The sequence below is a fragment of the Melanotaenia boesemani genome, chromosome 15, assembly GCF_017639745.1.
Source record: "Melanotaenia boesemani isolate fMelBoe1 chromosome 15, fMelBoe1.pri, whole genome shotgun sequence".
In the NCBI taxonomy this organism is placed as follows: domain Eukaryota; kingdom Metazoa; phylum Chordata; class Actinopteri; order Atheriniformes; family Melanotaeniidae; genus Melanotaenia; species Melanotaenia boesemani.
In genome coordinates this window covers 17,474,106-17,483,850 of record NC_055696.1, presented here as the reverse complement: position 1 = coordinate 17,483,850, position 9,745 = coordinate 17,474,106, and positions in this window count along the sequence as shown.

Here is a 9,745-nt window from a genome sequence, read left to right as displayed (position 1 = left end):
AGACAACGTTAACGCTCACTGCAGTACACTCATAGTCACACAGATCCCACAACTAATAACATCACACCTGGAAGCTTCATCAGGAAAATATAGTCTGGGAAGACAGAAAGTTTAAAAAAAAAAAGTATTGGTTTAATTCCCATGATAAAACCAAGTTCTTTAACATTGTGATGTCTGCTTTACATAACGTGAATAAACAGTATTTTCTGCAGCAGACATGATTATATTTATGAAACAAAGGGCACATTGGAGTATCCATACTCTCTTCACTTTACTGGCAAAAGTTTCATACCTATTCTCAGAAAGCTTCCTGCTTTTGTTTTAAGCCAAGTGCAATGACTGAATGGGCGTTATCTGAGTGATCCACGTTATGATAAAAGATATTCATGGTCAATCTGCCTAAGGATGGCGGATATTTGATGGGATAACAAAACAAAGAAAACAAGCAACAACAACAACAAAACATACATTAGAACCAGAGAAGTCATTGATCTCTATGGGATACTCAAACAAAACCAAGCCCCAGTCCCACTGTTTCACATCTTGTATCACCTGTTATAAATTTTATGCATTGTGAGGGGGAATATTTAGCATCAGAAGACATAGTTCCCTTTTAAGGTCTACAATGTGATGTTAACAGGATATTTCTGACACACCAAACCAATATCAAGAACCAATCCAAATATTACTTATTCCAAATATCCCAACCAGCTGGCAGTGAAGTGATCATCACCTGCACAAAAACATATTATTTTCCATCACTGTTGGGGGCAATAATCTATGCACATTACCGAACAAAGGAGTCCTTAAGTCATCATAGATAAAAAACAAAGAAACTGTATTTGCATAATGCCCGTTCATCATAGTTTTAGTATGCATCAAAGTTCTTGCTCAGATGGGCATGTTTTAAAGTGATTAGCATTGGATGTAAACCAATGTTCCAATACAGCTTACACTGTGAGTGTAAAATTAACACTTTCTTTTAGGGGTATGCACATGGACGCACAAGCTTTTCATCCTCCAATGTCATCATGCTCTGACCAAGCAATTTCCACAAGTCAGTGCAGAAAGTATAGTTAAGTAGCTGCGTTTTTATGGCAAAATAAAAACAATATTTCCAAAATTTTGACAAAGTGCTAAAGCGATTTGGAGGTGTTTTCATTGAATGGTGGTTAGCATCTTAGCCATAATTCTCGTAAAATGGAGATTTCTGATTTTTTGTAAACTCTGCATTTTGCTGTTGTTTGCTATCAAGGATGGCAGTTATATATTTTTCGTTATTTATTTGTAAAAGATTTCCGTCTCCATCTTTACTTGAAATAAACTGGTCATGGGACCCCCTATGTCACGTCCAGGGAAGTGTACATGCAAAAAAAGTGCTCCCATTACACTTTTATGAAAAACTTCTATATCAACACGTTTGAGATTTTTTTTTTCTAAATTTAGGTGTTTCCATTACCTTTTTTTTTTTTTTTGTAACAGGTAAAGAGGTGTATTTAGCATAATGTTTGAATGAGGTACTGTATTTTAAATCTTCTCATAATCTATTCAGAAAATGGTGATGTTTACACTTAACAATCTAACCATAAAGCAAACTAGACCAAAAGTACTTGGTAAGAGAATGAAAAATGAGAGAGGAAACTTGCTTCTCAAAGGCAGCCTTGAACTCAAGTCGCATGTTGGTCACATTTTTTTTTTTTTCTACCCACGGTATGAACTAAATACTCCAACACACGACTGCATTTGCTCTTGGCAGCAAATTTTTTTTTATGTACATGAGAGTCAATAACAGGTGTACATTTGGAAACATAAATCACACTTTATTTAGAAACATGCATCATCTTGTGTGAGAATTTTTACGCATCTTCAAGAGTTATGTGCCTCAACTTATTTCAGGTTGAATAAATAACACTAGGAACACACTGTGCACCAGAAAATGTGTAACACAAAACCACCTGAGGATTCATCAAGCACTTAAAAACTGCTGAATAAGAGACAAGACTAAACATTAATCACTAGCAATAACTAATTGGAACAATGCTTGCTGTGACAAGTTGGAAGAGTTTGAGTCATAGAGGGGACAGAAAAACATTTTAAAGCAAAGAAAAACAAAACCACTGGTTGAGGTTTTGCAGCCAAAGAAAACTGTATCAAAACAACAATGAAGCATGCTTTTTTACTACGGCATTGTATTAACACAGCATGATGTTAAAATACTTTCACAGCTGCAGCCTTCAACTTCCCCATCACCGCTTAAGATAGGCCGGTGTGGCGAAACAAATGAATCCATCTAAAAACTGGACTGTAAATCACATTCTGCTGCTGGGTTGCTTGTGAAAACTTGAAAACTAAGCTGAAGAAGGAGGACTTCAACTGATAGTGATATAATTTGCAGATTTGTTAGTGTCTCTGGGTGTGCTTTTGAATAATATGGGGAGTAAGGGAGAGTGAAAGAGATTGTGTTTGCATGTTCATATTCATGTGTCTGTGCGTGTGCAACAAAGTGAGGAAGGGAGCAAGATAAAGAAAGAGACAGAGAAAGAGAGAGAGAGTGAGAAAGAAAAACAAAAATGCTGTTAATATCAGGCTGCTGATTAAGTGGAAATACCAGAGATGCCGGTAGACAAACAAAAAAAGGGGATGGTGTAGACTTGCAGGATACCACATCCTGTACAAACCTTTTAAGCAATATCTGTTAGGTTCATCAAAACCAAATATGGCTTAAAATAATTACCCTAAATAATTTAAGATGCACTACTTAACTTCAGCCATTTCTCAACGGGCCCCCTATCGATGGCTAATTCGGCATCCACCTTGCATCCAGCCTGTACTACGCGCACTTTCAGACAGTAAAAAAATAGTCTTATGTTGACTTTTATCTTATCTCCTGCTCTGTCTCTGGCTCTCTTTTGTTTCCTCTCTTCCTCTGATAATGTCTTCTAACGTTTTTGTCTTAGCTGAATCGTCATTGTTGTGTGTTTAGAACGACTGGTTTGTTTACATCTGCCTGCTAGCTTGCGATGCGTGTGCAGAGCGAAACTCAGGTTCGCTCTGCACACGCGTCAAAATTACAGTGTGGTTTCTCAGCGGCCGGACGGTGCTGGGCAGCGTCGGCTTCAGAAACACACATAATACATATCACTGTGCATCACTGTGCCATCAAACGAGTCTGGAATGCAAAGTTTTAAGGTCAAAAAGTAACAGAATGGGTCTTTAACACTGCAGAATCCTAATTAAGTCAATTTGGTTAAATGCTTGTATCATAAAACAACAACTATTATTATTATATTGACTATGTATGTGCTTGTCGGGGCTCTTTGAAACAACTTTTTTCTCTTTTTTTAACCACAGCTTTCTGCATATCTGCGTTGTATTGATCTCTTTGTGCATATTATTTATTTTTATTTAGTTTACTGTTTTATATTCTGAGAGGTGATTTGAAGTTTAAGGACATGAGTGCTCAGAAGATTTAGAAGATATAAAACTTTTGCAAACAAACGTAATGTACAGATACACCATGGAAATTTGCAACCTGCAGGCTTAACCCAATGATACAAACTTGCACTGAAATTTAAATATAATTTAAAATCTTGACAAAATCATAACATCGATTCACTTGCCTGACTGAACTTTTTACAGTTTAATTAATTTTTATTTATCATATCTGACACTATATTGACAGAAGTATCATTGGGATATCAGTCTTTACACACATATGATTTTAATGTTTTTTAATGACATTCTGTTAGAGTTTAATGTAGAGTTGGCCAGACCTTTGCAGCAAACTCTTCTGGGAAGGCTTTGTTTGAGTGTGTAGTGTGTTTACGGTAGTATTTAACATTCTTCCAGAAACATCTTTGTATGGTCAGGAACTAATGTTAGAGTCTCTGCTTTAGTTCATCCCAAAGGTGTAGTGGTGGCAGTCCCAGCACCAGGAGATTGTCACAGGCCAAGTATTGTCTGTTGTGGACAAGACTTTTCCATCAAATGAACTTTGACCATTTTAGAAGAGGACAAACCTCTGTTTACTAATTCAGTATTTGGCCCTGTGTCAAAGCAGATTAACTGATTGTCATTACCATAAAATAGTATTTTCCTTTACTTATTAAAAAGAAAACAAACCAAAACATTTATGCTGACACTTAAAACTTAATTCCAAAGATATTAATTGTGACCTGACGGATTCAAAATAAAGTAGTATAACCAATAACCACACTTAACAATTAATAGGCAGACAATCAAAGTATCTTAACAGCAGTTTTATGAGATATACAATCAGGCTACTAGTGCTCAACCAAACTTGGTCTATTCAATTTTGTGCAACTTTCTTCATCTCAGTAAAACATCTGCAGCAGATGCTAACTTAGCATAGTAAAAATACTGTCAGTAAAAATACAATTGTGACTTACTACGCTTTGTGCTGAAGGCTCAGAGTCAGGGTAAGCAGAGTGCGAACCATACCGTGGGCTTAGGGGGAGCTGCTTTTTTGCATTTCCTATCTTTTTTCGGCAAGTAAGAACATGATGCCAGCTGATATTACAACTTGCCCCACAGAACATAAGCGTACCAATACATAATGGTTAACAACTCTTATGCAACAATAATACATAACAGGTGCAAATGTCCCTTGCAAAAAAATTTTTACCACTCTTTTTGCGAAGATCAACTTACATAGTTAATATTACCCACATATCACACACGTACACAGCTATGCTTGCCATACACAATATAATGAGCAATGATGGTTTCCCATATTGTAAATAATTAAAGCAGGTCTTACCTTACCTTTTACGCATTTACTTCTTTTATTTTGTATTTAACGTAGATCTACAGGAAGTTTAACTTGGAGCGCCGCCACGCTTCAGTGGTCACAGTAATTATAGCATCCATAGACATGCTTTAGGCTACAGTGAATTTGTGAGCAATCAGCATACATTTTATTGTCAGTATTATATAGCTCCCCCAACATTTCATAAATCATGTTTCTAGGGGAGCTCATGTTTCATTAAGGGGAGCTATAGCTCCCCCAGCTCCCCTGTGGTTCGCACCCTGAGGGTAAGTTTAATGTAGCTGCAGATGATGCCTCCAGAAGCAGGAGTAAAGGAAGGAAACATTCACTAGTGACTGCTGAAGCAATAGGGTTTTGTCACATTGCTGTAATCATCCAAGTGGTTGGTTTTTGCAGCGTGACATCTGACATGTTCCTTTTGTCATATTATTGTTTAGCCATTTTCTTATGTCCATTGTCCTAACGAATTAGCCTGGACTACGACCTGATGGAAGTTGCCAGTGACTGAATACCAAACAACGTAATAACTTTAAGAACACACACACTAGGGGTCGTAGAAGATTCTTAATTGATGAACGAATTGTGGGTAAACACAACCAAAAGATATGTGTGTTTAGGACAATAGGTGGGTCTGGCTGGGAGAAATGGCTCATGGTCATATGTGGAATGAGCAAAATGGTAAAAGTTCTGATAGATATATGTTCACCCCAAGGTCGCTATGATGTGATGCAACTCCATGTTTTGGTCATATATGGTGAAAAAAGAAGTTTGTTCAACTAATCAATAGATAAGCAGGTTTCTACTTCGTGTTTGTCATGACATATATGAGAACCTGTGTTACACATTCCAGTAGTCAAGCTGTCATACAGGGAAAAAAGATGCAATAATATTCGGTTGCAGCCATGTGAATTTTAATCTAATCAAATTACACACACACACACACACACACACACACACACACACACACACACACACACACACACACACACACACACACATATGACTTGCAAATATATCAAGAGATAAGTTTTCTCACAGCTAAAATACACACACACAAGAACTGATCACAATTATGAATTTGTACCAATACAAAAACAATTTTTGAAGAATAATATGTGAAAATTATATTTATAAAAAAAAAAAATTAATAAAAGATATTTCATTAAAAATAGAAAACCTAATTTGTGCCTGATTTGTGAGTTGTTGGACTTTGCCCCCTGAGGCCCCCCCACAAAACCCGTTCTGTCTATCAGCTTGAGGTTTGATCCATCCTACTTTTTTGAGACTCTTCCGTTGGGGAACCAATCGAACCCAAAAAGGGTGGAGCCTGACATACAGCCACAACGGGAATGGCTGCTTGCTTAGAACACATTTTATTTTTGTTGATTAAATCTCTGTTTAAAATGGCATTACAAAGAAGAAAAAACAAACTATTGGATGATCGCCATTCTCCTTTGTGTCTGAGTGTTTTGGTTATACTTTAAGGAAGGCGCTGCAACGTGATGGCGTCATGCTATTACGTAGCTGTAGCATATTGCTATCCATCTGATAGTCCATCTCTCTGGTAAGGTTACAGTTGGTTATAGGAACACAACAAGATTACAGTTTACAAACCTCATCTGCACCCTAACTTTCCCGCCTGACCCGGAAATGAGGCTTAAGAATATCTTGTTCATCTGGTGCATATATATATATTTTTTTATTTACTATTCTCATTACAACGTAACACAAAAACAGGATCCTAAGTGATGGTGCCCAGTCAGTGTGCCAAATTAAAAAAAACGTTAAGTTTTATGAGCTGCCATTAGCTCAAATTTAACAGAAAAATAAAGTTTTTGGGAACCATGTAGGCATATATGAGGACAAGACTCTGAAAATGAACAATTCTCACTGTGACAATATATAACAGTGTTGTTTTTGTGGAAATGACCAATGCTAGCTGATGCTGCAGATCAATGTGTTTTAACATTAACTGGAAAATTTGCAGACTGTGAAGCTGAGCTTGTCAATGTGGCTTCTTAAGGATAACAGATACCCTAAGTGCACGGATGAGAAAGCAGCCAGTTTTTTTATGTACACATTTGTACTGTTTATATTAAATAGTCCAGGATGTGAAACATACAATAAACATACAAAAAGTTTCCATCATACAGAATCTCTCAAATTGTATTAAGAAGTCCCTTTCCATCAGATCTTTAACTTTTAATGATTTTCATCTGTATTGAGGAAACATGTTCAGTAAAACGCAGGATGTAATTTTGTTTACTATTTGACTGCACCTTTAGCCATACGAGGACCTAAACTATGGAAATGTTAATGCTAAATATTATCAAATAATGTCTGAATGGGACACATCTGCAAACAAGACGTAACAATTTTTACACACAGAGGGCGGGACAATGATAGAAGTCAGCTGACTTTCTGTAAAGGCCAAGCCATGATTCTTACTGTCTTGTGGGATGTTGCACAGTGGGTTGATGTTTCTCTTGGCTTGTACTAGTAATGCTTTGCATGGTTTTGTTTGTCATCATGTCTAAAAATGAGATGGTAGTTTGATAAAATCAACTCACCTACTGGAAAGACCTGAACCTAGCTCTCTTACTCTTTGTTTATCAAACACACCCACAGAGTGGATGTCATCCACAGGATGGCACAGTGTCTATCTTTGTCTGTAAACAAAACAAATGTCAGGTGCCACCGTCACTCAGGACCCAACACCTGTGGCAGTTATAGGTAAACACATAAAACAAAAAAATCTTTTGAATAATTAATTCATTATATGAATGGCACACTGAAATAATATAATCTTTGAGTAATATCAAGAGTCAAACACATGATTTCATCTAAGTAACAACTTCTTTTTCTAATAATATTGTGAGGGAATTTAATCCCTGCAAAGGTTAAAAATTCTTCTCTTCTCCTTGGCAGCAAATCCTTCTCCTTCATCTTCCTGTCCACACACGGCTCACACATAAAAGGCAATATATATGTCACAACATATGTAGACATACATGCCATAATATATGCAAGTCCAAAAGTTTATCTGACTGAACAGATCCCCGGTACAGCCTCAAATATGGCACTCAAGGAATGAGCTACAGCCTTTGCCAACAATGTGGCCCACTGTTATTTAGTAGGCTTGTCACACTATTTTTCTTTTGAGACAGGAAACAGTAACCCCCACCCCCGTAAATACTTCATTCCCCAGTTAATTTTTAAAACTTCTCATGTGCTTGCAGCATCTGTCTGTGTCCTTCAAATAACAGTCTGTGCAGATGTGAGTGCTGAGTCAAGAATGCTTCAGAACAGAGTTACTATTCGGCTTTTCTACCACATATGATGCAGTTTTAAGCTAAAAATAACTTAAATGTGTAAACAGTTTTGCGTGAGAGCCAGTGTACAATACTACATGGCTCATTTAGGTCAACCCACCTTACAGTGGTAACTTGTTTGCATTACGTGCCATCTGCTGGGGGTGTGGCCACAGGTGAAGTGGATTCATGTCATAGCAACAGCAGCAGGAAGAAAACAAAAAGCGGTAGGACTAAACAAACGGGCGGCCAAATCTGCCATTCAAAAGAACATACCACAGCAATTTTATGGTGGCTGCTAATCTCAATCTCGGGCTCAGTGCCAGGGGCACAACTACGACCTCCAGTCTTCATTTTTATAATACTATCAAAATATACATATAAAATATCCCTAAAACTGTACAAACACCCAATGCCATTAAATGATAAAACAACTAAAAAAAACAAAAAAACACCAATGGCTGACTCAGTAACTTTACAGTGTCAGGATGACAGAGCCACACTGACATGCTCTAAACTGGAGGCTCGACTTCTTATAAATCACGTGACTTGAAGGAAGGCTCTCTAGTGCAGTTCTGCTGTCTGACCAGAAGGTGGTGCCACTGAGAAGTGAAGGCTGAAGCATTTATGAGAAATGGCCCTAGAGCTGGGAAATCCAGCATTTCCATCTTCCACAACCCTTTATGTGAACAGCTGAGCTGATGCAGCTGAGGCTCAGCTGCATGTAGTATTTTCTTCTTCACAAAAGCAGTTTTTTTTTCAAAAGTTAGAACAACTCTGGCTTATACTAAATCACCTCAATCACCTTAATCATGTAGTTGATGATTTTTTTTTGTGTGTGTGTGTGTGTATGTGTGTGTGGCTGCCACCCTGAATATCAGATTTGGCTTATATTGTACATGTAAACAACTCTGCTTAAGATTCCTCATTGTCAAGTACAGTGAAAGATAATCAAAGAAACCGAGGAATTACAAGAAAGAGGAGGGATCACAGATGTAGCTATGGATGACATAAATGTTTTAAAGAAATACAAAAGAAACTGGTGTACTTAACCAGTGGTCCCCAACCTATTTTCGTTGAGGACCCCCTTCATGCATATACTAAAAAGCCATGGACCCCCTGCCCTGCACCGTGCTGAAACAATTCTTGGTTTTATGCTTTCAAACGTGAGATTCTGACCATTCTGAGTCTTGTCCTTTGATAAAGCCAAAGTTAAACAAACAACATTGTGTGGACATTGATCACAAAAGCTCTGAATGTTCCCAGACCCCAGGTTGGGAACCACTGCACAAGATAATTTACAATCTTGAATATATTCTTGGGCTTGTCTTTTAAGAAGATGCTATGAGACTTTAACATGTTACAACAGTTAAAAAAAATCACATAAAAATGGCATTTTGTTCAGGCAGAGATTGTTTTAGAGTGAACTTGTCATTGTAGATTAAACTGTCTGGGTACTTCTAGCAGAATGAACCGCTCTGGTGGAATCTGTGGCTGGCTGTTATCTATTAGTAAGAATGATTCACTGATGAGAACTGATAAAAGAACAATTCATCTACAAAAGAGATTCTGCAAAGACAAGACAAAAGGCATGCTCAAGCCACAAGCATCCGTATACTGTGACCTATGTAGATGTTACAACCGT